This window comes from Lolium perenne, chromosome 6 (assembly GCF_019359855.2).
Source record: "Lolium perenne isolate Kyuss_39 chromosome 6, Kyuss_2.0, whole genome shotgun sequence".
Lineage (NCBI taxonomy): Eukaryota > Viridiplantae > Streptophyta > Magnoliopsida > Poales > Poaceae > Lolium > Lolium perenne.
The window spans coordinates 254,632,807-254,647,701 of NC_067249.2; the positions used below are offsets into that span (position 1 = coordinate 254,632,807).

Sequence of the window (14,895 nt, forward strand, 5' to 3'; positions counted from 1 at the left end):
GCGTCGCCGGAGGTGGATAGGCCAAACTGGGCGGCGGCGGCGGAGGCGCGCAACAAGGGCTGGCGTCTTGCTCCGGCCGCGCCGCATAGACCTGCGGCTGCTGGTACGAGTGCGGCGCGCCGCCGGTGACGGCGCAGACGAAGCTGAGGCTGCCGTTGGGCCTGCCGTCGGGGGCGAGCACCTGGTAGCTGACGCGCCGCGGCGCCGTGCCGTCGCCGCCGCCGCTGCAGAGGTGCGACAGCGGCACGCAGATGGTGCCGACGAGCTTGTTGCCGAGGAGCGGCACCTGCGCCTTCACCTCGAACTGCAGGAGCTCGCCGTCGCCGTCCAAGTCGAACCCGAAGACGGCGCCTTCCCAGTCCGGGTTCTCGCCGCCGTCGGGGTCGGGGGGCGTCTTCTCCCGGCGGCCGGCGAGGGACACGGCCGCGTAGAGCGGCGGCTTCTGGAAGGGGACGAAGGCCTTGACGCCGCGGCAGGCGATGGATCTCACGGTGATGCGCCGGCCTGACGGCGGTGAGCTGGACATGGTCGTCGATTTCTTGGAGAAATTCTGACTTCTTCGTGGATGATTGAAGCTCAATGATCTGTCAGCTGTGGCTCAGGGATCTGACTTTGTAATCTTCGTGGATGATTGAAGCTCAATGATCTGCAAGCAGCTAATTGCAGGTGCGATGATGTCAGTATAGTATGTATTTGTCTGTCTCGCTGGTCATCTCTAGTTTATTAGTACGATGTGATAATTTTGAAACTTAATCACTGAAATAGCCTTGTACTGCCCAGGAAGCTACTCCTACCCACCCACCATTCGTTGCCTAATTCGCCTCATTTTGTTATTGTTGCACATGTCTCATGGCTCCACCGGTCTCACTGCGAATTTGCACAAAAATAACCCAAAAGTAAAAAAAAAAAGCATAGAATGATCCTGCGGCGAAACTATTTCACCGATCTAACCATTTTGTGTGGCGCCCTTCCCACGGGTGCCACACATGCCCATGTGGCGCCCCTCCTTCCGGCGCCACTGTCCCAGCCGACGTGCCCCCCTCGCCGCTGAGCTGGAGATGAAGTCAGCGTGGACTTCGCGAACCCGGATCACCAACCCGGTTCCTTCTAGTGCAAGACTCGCCAGCCTCGAGTCGGTCTGAGGTACAAAACCCCAGTCGGATATGGCTTGTAGAAGCCGGCCCAGCTACAGCATTGGCGGCCGTAGCCAGGCCGACTAGGACCCAGAGCCAGCCGGCTTCCGGACCAGCCGGCCACGGCTCCAGCCGGCTGCTCCTCAGTCGGCCTTTGCCGCGAGCCGGCCAGTGGCCAGCCGGCTGCTCCGCGTCCATTGCCCTACCTGGGGTCTTCCCCCCGACATTAGCCCTCGAAGCTGGCAAGGTCCTGCGTTTAGAAGGACCTAGGCAGGTTTTCCTGGCCTTTTGATCTCTCGAATATGCTTGACGGCACTCGGAGGGGCCGACTGAGAATTTCCATTCAGCCGGCTGCGCCCTCATCCGGCTCGTTTCGGCCGGCTGCTCCTAGCCGGCCGTGATTTTCACTTCTGCAGCTTTTGCTTTTTTTTCAAGTCTTGGCGATGTCTCCGCCTTGCTGGGAAAGTTTTGGGCCGAGTTGAATTCAATGTCCGGCTCCGACTTGCGGCGCGCCGGAGTCTCCGCCGCCTCGGGTCCTGCGCCCGACTTGGCTCGATCGGCCGTCGGGGCCGGCTGCCGGTTCGTCTGGTCACATCAATGTCTCCTCCGGATCCGGTGCGGTCGTGGGGGACGTGGTGTGGCGGTTTCCGGTAACCGCAGCGATCGTGGGTGGCGTTATGGCGCAGTTAATCCGGAGGACGTGGCCACGATCGCCACTTGGAGGCCAACCGTCCGCCGCGGTCGGCTATAAATGCCGCGCGGGGGGGGGGTACCGAGGCGGCCACTGCCTCACTTCTTCTTCCTCGCGTTCCCGCTCCGCTCGCTCTTCCTCGCGCCCAAGCTTCTCGCTGTTCTTCCTCGCGCTCGAGCTCCTCGTCGCTCCGGTGGAGGCTCTCACTGGCGAACTCCGGCGAACGCATCTCCGTCAATCCGCCGCCGCTACTCCGACGAGCCGGCGCCACGGGGCCCCGCGTTTCGACGGTGCGTCCTCCGCCGCCGCCGCCGCCGTCGCGAGGTTCTTCTTCACCTTTTCGCCTCTCGTGGTCTTCTTCCTCCTCCTCTTCATCAATGGCCAGCGCGAGCGGGTCTTGGAGGGGGTCTAACATGAGGGAAGACGACATCGAGCGTCTGGTGCGCCTCCGCCGGATCCCGTCGACGGTGATCACGAGGGCGCCCGGCGCGGAGGTGGAGCCCAAGCCGGAGCCCGGCGAGCGCGTCGTCTTCGGCGCGCACCTCGATCGCGGATTGGGCTTGCCGGCGTCCAACTTCTTCTGCCACTTCCTCGAGTACTTCGGCTTGCAGCCGCACCACCTTCCGGCCAACGCTTGCGTCCTCCTCAGCTGCTATGTGGCTTTCATGGAGGCGGAGGATGTCGACGGGGAGACACAAGAAGGGGGCGTGAGCCACGGTGGGCATTTGGTTGGCCAAGGCAAGTGTCTGGATGGCCTTTGCGGCGAGGAGGCGTGGCCACTCAGCGAGCTCAGGGGACTGCGTGAAGAACCTGCAGCCGTGGATCGCGACAGCGCGGAAGGGGCCCGGGTGGTCGGCAAGGACCCGGGAAACGGCGGCGGCGCGCGTGGGCTCGGGGAAGTGGTAATCACATAGGGCGAGCGGGGTAGAGCGCCAGAGGTGGCGCCAGCGGGAGAGGAGGGCGGCCTCCTTGACGGGGAGGCGGGTGATAATCTTACCGAGGAGGTCGTCGTAGAGGGCGCTGATGAGGTCATACACTTAAGAAAAAAAAATGCACTCCACGTTGTCTCAGTATTATGATTTCTATGTTTGCGGATCAATTTCTAATCCAAGTGCCCAGACCCATGTTCTTACCTTTTCTCCCCCGCCTCTACAGCTCTACTAGCTAACTGCTCCCTCCTCTGCTCTGTGCTGTCTGCTCTGCCGAGTTTGGTTGTTAAGCATCTCGCGAAGCTGCGCTGAGGTGGACGGCAGTCGGCGGTTGCACCGAGTTCAGAATTTCTTTCACATCTTTCTCCGTTTTGGTCCTCGAATTTTGGCGAATCTATGCTTTAGGGCATTACTCAGGTATACTCTGCTTCCAAATTGCAAGCCACTAGACCATAGGATGGTATTTTTTTGAATTTTGAAATGATTAAAAAAGACAACTTGATTGATTGAGCTACAAAAGCAAATCTGTTTGTGGACAGACACACACCGAAAGAAATAATAAAAGGGACTTACCTGAAGATATCAGTCCAACTGACAACTGCATCAACGGATTGCAGCTGCAGGCGTACTAGAAAAGATGACCGAGAGTGGAGCCGGACGTGCCGAGCATTCACCCAGCCGTTCACCGCGCTCTCCTCGACAATCCAGTTGAGTTAACGAGTTTCTTTGCTGCCGGATTGCATCGCTTGCCACCTCCAGGCCCATGCCGCCCGTAGCCATCAGATCGCACCGTTCTCCACACGCAGGTCCATGCCGCCTATCGCCTCGCTCTCCTCTCCATAGAGTCCGCGGTTTGTCGTAGCAGGGTGGCCTCTCCTCTCCTCTCCTCTCCGAGCAAGAGTCAAAGTCTAAGTCATAGTCACACGCGCAAACCGCACGCGGACTATGACCAAAGCCTTGTACTTATAGAAGATTTTGCAGCCGTTTGGATTTTGAGGAAGGAAGATAGGGCGGGAAGAAGAGAAAAATTCACTTCCATCTTTGTGCTGCTCTTTATTAGATAGACTGATATCAGATGGATCATGGTTGGATGGCTGAGATGTCGTATGCCCAGGATTGCTCACGTGGATCATGAATTTAATTTCACGGAGGACGAAGTGTTTTCACTACTGGCAAATAATTGCGTTGCCCTTTTATCTCCTATAATCAAGGTACAAGATTCATCTCTGCTAACCATAGAAACCGCATGCACTGGGATCCGTTGATTTCCTTTTATTAGCTGTGGTTTCCAAGAAACTGCTGCCTTTTCTTCTAAGTTACAGCTGCTATCATGAAACAAAGAACAATCCTAAACAAGATACATGACAATCTTTTGATATTCATAGATTTATTATTCAATTTTCCTTCGTATATATTAAGGCAACCACAGTTCAGTTTTCCGTCTACCTTCCGTCAAATATTTTAAACAATAAATACCATAGGAAAAACACCGCTTATCATGGTGATGATCTGTATTCCTTCAATTTTCCTTGGTATATATTAAGGCAACCACAATTCAATGGATTTGGAAGTTTTGGCATGATCCATACTGTCTTTTAGACATTTTGTTCACATGGAAAATATACTGGATAATGACAAGTGCAAAAACCGCATGCGTCCAATGATCCATACTGTCTTATAGAAAGTTTTGCAGCTGTTTGAAATTTGAGATGAGAAGATAGGGCAGGAAGAAGGAAAAAATTGAGTTCCATCTATGTGCTGCTGGTTAGCAGATAGACTAATAAGAGACTGAGAGCAGGGCTGGATGGCTGAGAAGATGTTGTGTGCCAAGGATTGATCACGTGGATCTTCTGTTTAATTGCACGGATGACGGAGCGTTTCCACTACCGGCAAGTAATTACGTTGCCTTTTTATCTCCTATAATCAAGAGACGGGATTCTTCTATGTCAACCACAGAAACCGCATGCACTTGGTTGGGTGCTTTCCTTGTATTAGCTGTGATTTTCAAGAATCATTATATTCAAACGCCTGTGTTTTCTCCTAAACTGCAGCTGCTATCATTAAAACAAAGAACAATCCGAATTCCTAAACAAGATACATGAGAACCTTTTGATACTCATAGATTTATTATTCAAATTTCCTTGAAATATATTAAGACAACCATAATTCAGTTTTGCGTCAACTACTTTAAACAGTGAATGCCATAGTAAAAAACACGGCTTCTCATGATCTATCTGCATTTCTTTCCTTTTGAAATACATGCCTCCTCTCCTGTTGAATCTTCAATTGTCAGGCAGCTAACAGCTGCCATGCTTGTGATTTCACATAGAGACATAGAGGAAACATAACTAGATATACTTTCATACACACATGCTTGTGATTTCACATAGAGGCGTGAAGGGAACAGAGCTAGATATAGTTTCATACAAGACTTTTTTTGTGTAATCGAACACAAGTTATAAGCACCACTTCAACTGAATAAACAAGAGAGACTTCGGATTTTTCTTGGCATGACCCATATTGGTCGTTTGGATAATATATTAGATAATAACAAGTGCATAAGGCACACAGGGTATATATTATAACTCAGTACTTAATATAGACAAACATCCTGATTAAGATTACAAATGAAACAGCAATTACAAGTTGTGATTTGGAGCACCGCAATTTACAATTCCATTGGTTATTACAAAAATTATCACAGGGTTAATTCAAGGTCAGCTACTGGCCATCACAAGAGCAAGAACAAGAACATAGGTTCCAATTAAGATGCAAACAGAAAATTCATTTGGATATATAGATGACCTCTCTTTTTCGATCCTAAGAGTAAACAAGAAAACACAAGCTATCAGCCTAGTGAGAAAATGCGCAGTCATGCTCGCTCAACAAGAATCATGGAGAAGAGTAGAAGGGACGTAGAAGAATATTGCAACCAGCCAGATACAGTTACACAGAGAACATCTTCTGGATCTGGAGAAATGACCCAAAATTAACTGGTCCTATTAGCACCATAATGGTGACAGGTGAGGCTATGATGAACTTGGCCTTCAGCTGCTTCTTGACATTGTCCTTGGCAACAACCACCTTGAGCTTCTCAGCGATATCCTCGATGAGGGTCCTTCCTTAGACTCCTCGAGCCCCACCTTGATGGCCCCGGCCAACTCCGTCTTCTCTGCCCGCAGGGGCAAAACAAACATTCCAGCTGCTCCAGGAAGGCACTACGCCGTGCAGAATAGCACCATGAGGCCGTTCCGGACCATCTGGAAAGCCTTGTCATCTGCGAGACAATTGCCGGACATGCCAATGCATCAATCAATAAAAAAGGCTACACATGCAGTTTGATAGAGTGGAATTAATAAGTAACTAGATTGAATGGCAATGTGAAATTCTTCTAGAAAATCGCTTGCAATATTACAGAATACAAAGAAAATGATCACCTTCAAGGTATACATTACCATCTTCTGGACCCTTCTATACTCCAATATTGCATCACGAGTTAACCTGGATCAGTCCTTGCCATGAATATCATGCAGACCATCTAGTACTAGTACCTTGCCATCAAAAGCATGCACGCATGTCTGCATCTCCGACCTGCATATGCATGCAGAACACAACCACTGCTCAGGTTAGACCTGAACCATACCACAAGCCAAAACCCAAAAATATATATAGCGCTCACCGAGGAGTCGCCCAGGACATGTCAGCCAAAGGCTGAACCACAAACTTCAACGTGATAGCTAACACCACAAGCCAAGGGCCCCAACGACTGAGGTCGGTGAAGCTGCAGACCAGCCTTCCCATCTCCAGGCCGGAACACCGGCTCGTCATTGCTCACCGGCACCGCCGCCTGGTCCTACATCAAGCAAAACCAAGTACCACTGATTCTTCTTTGGTGAATCAAAGCAAGTACTAAAGGCCACTCGTAAAAGAGTTGAACAAATACAACCAGCCACCGATAGATGATTTTGCTGAAGCATCCAAATACATATCAATACCCTGCATCCCAAGGGATTAAAAAAATGTATCCTAAATGCAATTTAGAGAATTGCATGAAATGACAATTCATCTGTAAAAATGCTACCATTTGATAATAGTGAAACTGCGCTCATATGGAATTATGACTAAAATTCATTTGAGGACTAACGATGGAAGAACACATGAATGCAGTTACCAAAACAGTTGCTAGTTTACAGTTACCAAAACAACATACTTTTACCCTTTGATTTGGAGAAGACTAGGTAATATTCCTAAACATGAGCGGCAAAAAAGGATGAAATGCTTAGAAATAGCTGGTAACAAATTTAAACCTATTGCAATTCCATTAAATCATCCAACACACATCATGAATATATCAGGGTACCATGAAAATGTAGACAACTCACTTTACAAACAAGCAGACTAGTAACCCAACTGAAAGCACTAAAGTTTGGTTCCTACAAATGCATTTTTTTACCAGATAAACATAGAAATGTCTACACCATTTTAATGACTGAAACAAAGAACCAACAAATAATATCATATTCGTAAATTACAACGACTGGAATTACTTCATCAAGATATGAACCAAGTAAATGTGGTTTATACTGAACATGCAGATGATGATTGAAACAGGAAAATTGCTTAGTATCATGACCAGATCCTAAGCAAACCACCATTGAACCGCAATCAGTGTCATCGGCTCCACGGTTGTGGTATCAGACCACATAGAAGAGAAAGGAAAGGAACCAGAGACTCACCACGGGATCGAAGGAGGCCACCGCTGCCAGAAACCACATGGTAGAAGATCACCACTACCAGACGACCAGATCCAGCGGCCATGGATAACTCCTGGACAACATCAACCTCCACTTCTCCTCCGAAGTACAAAAACGAAGGAATCGAAAATATATTCTGGAAAGCTGTTAGTGTTTGCATCACCTGAGGTCAAACTTTAGGGAACCAAAACCAAAACCAAAACTTTAATATCTCAACCCTCAATGATGTAGGATAACCAGTTCAAGTTTGAGGCTACAGGATCATGTATAGATACTGAATTGCTCAACCACAAAAGGTTAGCCGGCTATAGGAGCATCATTCCGATCAAAGAAAATACCATACAAAAATATGATGTAAATATAGAACAATACTACCAGAATGCAGCTTAGTGGCACCTTAATTCACTAGGTATAATTTTCTTTCGATACCATTAGAACCTAGCGCACTTGCACTATATTACAGAAACCATAGCAACCAATAAATTTAAAATGATGCAGACACTTACATATCTCAAGATTAATTTTTTACAACAACCAAATTAATGGAGTAAAACAGAGAAATATGAACCAAACCGCACAAAGGTGGAGCACAGAACCGCAGCGGCAATGACAGTGCTACCACATGGAAGAAGGAAGCTCGAGGAGCTCACCACAGCGGGGTGTAGCCGAGGACGATAGTAACCACCATCAAGGTTGCGGTGTGGTGCCAACGAGGTAGTCAAAGTCCGGGGCAGCCGAGCCTACCAACACGCGAGCGGCCACAGCTAGCCCAGCTGCAACAGCACTACTGCAGCTCTCGCCGGCATCAGCAACTCCAGGTTCAATGGAGAGGCGCTATCGAAGGCTCATTATTAACCTGCAAAACACAACGAGTTAATCGTGCCCACTAAATAGGAACGGGAACCGCCACCGTAGTGTGATTGGCCAAAGTCCAAAAGACACACATGTAGCTAAAATTTCAGAAAGAAACAAGTGGATTAGTAAGAGAGAGACCAGAGAATTAAACCAGGCGGCCACAAAGTGATGCTTTGCAAAAAGAAAGCTAACCACACTTGAAGATATCTAGAGCGACATACTCCACGGCAAAACAACAAGGAGGAGCAGTCGACCATATAGTTCATGGTTCACAGCAACTCAAACAAGAACGTGAAGAATAGGCAGCGCCCTACCTCAATATATGTCTAGATCAACATAATCAATTTAAACTAACACTGGATTTCTCTCACAACATTAAGAAAATATAGTACATGGGTTGACGAGTACTAAACAGGACACAAGATGGGCCGACGAGTCCTAAACAGGACACAAGATGGGGTACATGGCACCTGCTAGTGCGTTACCAAATCCTAGCAACAACTCTTCTTATCAGATTGGTAGCAAATTGAGGAAATAATACCTCCAGCTTGAATAAAACTCATTCAACTTGAATACAAGACAACGACCATGATACTGCTTGGAAAATAATGTAAACACAAAACTGGCTACTTTATGCCAGAAGTTGGCATGTACAAATACTAGATGACCTTCTGAGCAAGAATGAACCCGCGGAGCTCACCGGAGGTGTGTAGCCATGGATGAACGTCACAGGGTTGTCGAAGACCATTAGCAGCATCACTGTTAGAGCCGAATAGCCATACACTTTCCTTCGTCCTGATTATCCTCGGTAACCTCCACCAAAGGATCTACCATCTGCCAATGCAAATGTCACCCATTTTAAATATTCAGTCCACTATGTTACATCAACAAAAATTCTAGGTCTACAAATAATGGTGCAGTACATAGGGGAAAGCCAATTAGGAACTAGATCTGCGGCCTTTGAGCAAGATATAATTAAGAGGCCATCATCATGCATATATATCATTTCTCGATAACAAGAGAACTCGATTAGAAAAAATTCACTCCATGTAAATACATGTACTGAAGATAGGCAGAATCTGCACTCATCATGATGGGTTCCACTTGTAAAGGAGAAAGAACAAGAACTAATACACGTCCTTTTGATCAAATAGATCCAGAACAAAAAATGATTCAACTACAGGTATGAAGGTCCTTGAGAAAAATGGATGATGATCTAAAGCAACTCATTAGAACCCAACCGGAAAAGAGAAGTAGCTCCAACTTGCTAGTGATGCAACAAGTACTAGGCAACAGTTCAAATCCATCTTTCAAGAAAAGCAACAACAATACATGCATTTCAACCTCACACAAACAACTATGGCGTAGAGGGAGGCCACCGATAACCTCTCGACAACTCTAGCTGCACTTCTCCATCCTTCAAATAGAATGGGCACGCTTTAGTGCCAGCAATTACATTCTCACAGGAATGGCGATGGAAAACCATGAAATAGTAAGAGCAGCTAGCGGTGAATTGTTATGTTGATTATTCTAGGAAACCAAACAATGTTCAGGCCACTATGTTACATTTTAGAGCAGCTAGCGGTGAATTGCAGCAAAATACAAACAAGCTAGCTCAAGACAAGAATAAACAATGACATTTAGGGTTTTTCTTTAAAAAACAAAAGTACTATTTCAGCTAATTAACCAATTAAAGTTTAATCAACAATAGTCTTCAAAATTTAGCCATGAACTTTGCACTATTTTGAATATCCAGGCCACAATTCAGATAGAAAGCAGTAAAAGTACATACCAGCACACCCATAGAGACATTCAAACACACAAATCCAACTTGGGCTCACAATCCAAATAGAAACTCAACTGTATTTTGACTATTTACTACCTCATGTGTCACAGGAGCATACATGTCGACTCGCACAACACACACACATGGCCGTGGCATGGAAGCCATGACACAAAATTCCAAGGAGGAGCTTACATGACTAGGAGCACGTACCATACGGTTGTACAAAAAGCACAACACTGACAGTGCCATGGTTGTCGTGCACTGAGGCTACCGCCATCACAAGGCAGCAGGACCACATGAGGCAGCGGGTTTGCGCTTCCCACCGATGCCAATGTTGACACCAATGACAATCACATGGCTATTCGCAATGCACTTTGCTTCCTGGGAGGTGTCGCAACTCTCCTCTGTTACCTCCACCGAAGGATCTCCTTGTTGGAAACATAAGAAAAACATGAAGTGTTAGGACGTGATTCACCATTCTAGTTGTATCCAACACAAGACCGTGAGTGAAGGATGTGTCCAGGAGAAAGCGAGATCTACTATGCATGGCTTGGACTATGTACTAACAATACATGCCATTCATATTGTCTACCTAAATTAAGTGCATTTTGCAGACAAGTTTTGACACCTTTGAAATACAGGAATAAGACAACAGTAAAGGAGACTATAAATAGCACCAGATTCAGACTACAAATAGCACTAGACCGAGACTACAAATAGCACCAGGTTGGTACTAAAATAGCAACAGATTGAGACTACAAATCCACATAAAAACACATAGAAACCACTAAAGGATTTTTTCAATGATAGTTAAAAGTTTCAGGTACTGAAAACAGATCTAGCTTTGGTATTTTACTAGAGCCAATAGCTAAAATATTTTTTCCTTCTAGACCAAACATGATCCATTAGTGTGACGTGACCGCAATAAGCCTTAAAGCAAAAGCATTAGCGGACTACTCTTGACTACTTGCAAGTGTTGTAAACCAGAATTCCACACACAAAAGATATGCAGCTCACATTAAAAGGCAGGTTTCCCATCAGTTAACAATGATATTGTCTGTGGTTTGTACGCCACGCCGTCCATGGATCAACTACACCAAAATTATTGAGTGGTTTTGCACAATTACTCTCTGTCGTCTTCTAGGTTTGTGATGACCATTGATATCCATGGTGACAACCTTGGCAAATTAATATCTGTAAGGTATCAGCAATAGCATCAGAATGCATAATCTTAATGAGCCTTCCTAAAAGTAAGAGCATGACGTCTCAGTGAGACAAACGATTAACACCTGAATGATGTACAAGAAGTTACTAGTAAACATGAACAATAATTGTAAATGAACACTTGACACAAAAGCTGTACTTCTCACTTGCATCTGTCAAGTTTATTATTCTAGTTCTGGACACTATGCAACAACATATCTCCAGAAGAGCAAAACAAAATGTGAGTTGTCTGCTACAAACCAAAGGAGAAAATCAACCTAGAAGGCTGAAACAGAGAAGACATGGAGAGAAGAAGTGCATTTGAACTTAAAAGAGATTCGAGTAGGGAAAAAATAGATCTTTAGCACAACCTCCATAAAATCAGCAATACCATTTTGAAGATGTGAAGCAAAAAAACAACTTGAGGAGTTTCAATACGTCTACAAGCAATATTCCAAAACAAATTATGAATGTTTAAAAATAACAAAGATAAATTTGAATACCTATCTAACAGATTTGGGATGGCACGTAAAAGGACCCAACAAGTAAAATATTATCGCATAGTTTAGGCCCTACAGAAGCTACTGCAAGAAGATCGCTCAGACCTAGGCAAAGGGTCCCAGGCCGGGTCTTCCAGCTTCCAAGTGATGCATTCAGACAGCTACATGTCCCAGCTACACGAGTGTCAAAATTCCAAGGATCTCCTTGTCGGAAACATAAGTAAAACATAAAGTGTCAAAATTTTGATTCACCGTGTGGCGATAATATCAGATTGCTACTTGTATCCAACACAACTACACGAGTGAAGCTTGTGTCAAGGAGAAAACAAGATCTACTATGCATAGCTTGGACCATCTACTAACAATACATGCCATTTATATTCTCTGCCTAAATTAAGTGCAGTTTGCAGAAAAGTTTTGACACCTTTGAAATACAGGAATAAGACAACAGTAAAGGAGACTATAAATAGCACCAGATTCAGACTACAAATAGCACTAGACCGAGACTACAAATAGCACCAGGTTGGTACTAAAATAGCAACAGATTGAGACTACAAATCCACAAAGAAACATTATGGTGGCCCAAGTTATTAAACTCAAACACATAACTATCAAGCTAACCTGCTCACTATAATGAGCATGGATTTGGACCTGTTGGGCTAGTAACCCAAGTTCCGTATGGATATGTGCTTTATAGAATGAAATGTATCAGGTTGATAAAACAATAAAACTTGCAGTTAGTACATGAATAGAGTGGATTAAAAACCACTAAATGAATAGCTAAAATAATATTTTCCTTCTAGACCAAGCATGATCCCTTAGTATGACGTTACCGCAATAAGCCTTAAAGAAAAAAGCCTTAGCGGACTACTCCTGACTACTTGCAAGTGTTGTAAACCAGAATTCCACGGATAAAAGATATGCAGCTCACATTAAAAGGTAGGTTTCCCATCAGTAACAATGATATCGTCCGTGGTTTCTACGCCACGCCGTCCATTGATCAACTTCATCAAAATTATTGAGTGGTTTTACACCATTGCTCTCTGCCCGTCTTCTAGGTTTTGATGACCATTGACCTCCATGGTGACAACCTTGGAAAATTAATATCAAAAAAGTATCAGCATAGCATATCAGAATGCATAATATTAATGAGCCTTCCTAAAAGCGAGAGCATGACATCTCAGTGAGACACACAATTAACAACTAAATGATGTACAAACAGTTACTAGTAAACATGAGCAATATCTGTAAATAAACACTTGGAACAAAAACAATACTTCTCCCTTGCATCTGTCAAGTTTATTATTCTAGTTCTAGACACTATGCAACAACAACAACATATATCCAGAAGAGCAGAACAAAATGTGAGTTGTCTGCTACAACCAAAGGAGAAAACCAACCTAGTAGGCTGAAACAGAGAAGACATGGAGAGAAGAAGTGCATTTGAACTTAAAAGAGATTCAATTAGGGAAAAAAAATAGATCTTTAGCACAACCTCCATGCAATCAGCAATTCCATTTTGAAGATGTTAAGCAAAAAAAGCAACTTAAGGATTTTCAATACATCTACAAGTAATATTCCAAAACAAATTATGAATATTTAAAAATAACAAAGATAAATTTGAATACCTATCTAATAGATTTGGGATGGCACGTAAACGGACCCAACAAGTAAAATATTATCGCATAGTTTAGGTCCTACAGAACCTACTGCAAGAAGATCGCTCAGACCTAGGCAAAGGGTCCCAGGCCGGGTCTTCCAGCTTCCAAGTGATGCATTCAGACAGCTACATGTCCCAGCTACCATGTAGCCTCCGATATCGTTGCACAAGAAAGAAACATGATGGTCAGCTCTACAGGCAGCAATCATGCATCTACTACAGCCTAGCAAGTCTGTTTTCTCAAAATGTGTAAAGTAACCGTCACGGTTTTCTACTATCATTAAATATGAATGTTAACAGGTCGATATTGTCCTACGTGGACTTATCATTCAGCAAATCTGCTCACAAGCAATAGCAGCTTACATGTTTTGACCAAGCGTACATAATGAGAACGCATAAGAATATGTATATGTGATCTTGCTTTGTCACAAAAACGAAAATGCATCTAGAACTCAAAAGTCAAAACGCGGGCAAGAAAATGATAAAAACCTGTAATATTCTAATTGGGTCTGCGAGGACACATTCAGGCGCACAATGACTAGAAGAACAGAATTGTGATACACATGAATTAGAAATATGCAGTAGTGTATAAATCAAGCTACCAATTGAGGAAATAGATTATCTAGAACATTAATTAGTGGTCCTGAATTAATGAAGTTGAGAAACTCCTAAATATTTTTCTAGTTCACTACTTGATAATGTATCAGCAATTAAGCATACACCGGTCTAAGCAACAATCCCAGTCATTCACCAAAAGAGATCACCATTAAAGTTGAAGCTTATTGAATGATCCCAAAGCCCGACACTCAACAGCTCAACCTCTAGGGTACACACAAGCTGAATTATATACTGTTAGGTCCAAATTATCTACAAACTTATTTGCACAAACTATTTTGATGCATGGGGAGCAGCAGAAAGAGCACACATTGATCACAAAAGGCATCAGGAAGCACACCTTACTAGGAGCTCACATGTGTCCTGGAGCCAACAACAAAAACTACAGCTATGATGTCGTTTTCATATGAATGATAAGCATAACATTCATGAACTGCACTCAGTCTACAGTCTGCAATTTTCTCGAGTCCAGAACAATGATACATCTCTTGAAGTGCAAAATTTTGTGTGACGATATGAACACACCATAACCAATATACTGCTCCTCTCTATTGACGCTTCGGTTATATGAGAGTCAGCTCAAATCCTAGTACCAAGTATTCCTTTGACACTACAGTATCCAAAGAGTGTCGCTAGACAAGTCCGAAACTAGGAAAAATGAAACCCCACCGGCCGGTATAACCGTACCAGGACCATCAGCATTCAGCAATAGAGAAATGGACTTGAGGTAATGCGATGCCGCATTGCTCACCTGCATGCTGCTTCAGTG

At 44.8% G+C, this 14,895-nt stretch overlaps 1 long non-coding RNA gene across 7 annotated transcripts; it reads right to left on the reverse strand.

The window, feature by feature from the left end:
- Nucleotides 1-5,405: 5,405 nt before the first annotated feature.
- On the reverse strand, nt 5,406-14,895 carry LOC127305218 (uncharacterized). 7 transcript variants are annotated; one of them, XR_011746182.1, is made up of 10 exons: nt 14,878-14,895; nt 12,783-12,942; nt 11,166-11,342; nt 10,359-10,576; nt 9,063-9,196; nt 8,158-8,363; nt 7,490-7,643; nt 6,433-6,606; nt 6,191-6,344; nt 5,406-6,030 (listed from the first exon to the last, which is right to left on the reverse strand). It is a non-coding gene; the product is annotated as an uncharacterized lncRNA (long non-coding RNA). The 7 variants fall into 7 exon arrangements; XR_011746184.1 differs by lacking the exon at nt 14,878-14,895 and adding an exon at nt 13,582-14,841 and having other exon boundaries at nt 6,433-6,749; XR_011746186.1 differs by lacking the exon at nt 14,878-14,895 and adding an exon at nt 13,582-14,840 and having other exon boundaries at nt 6,209-6,344.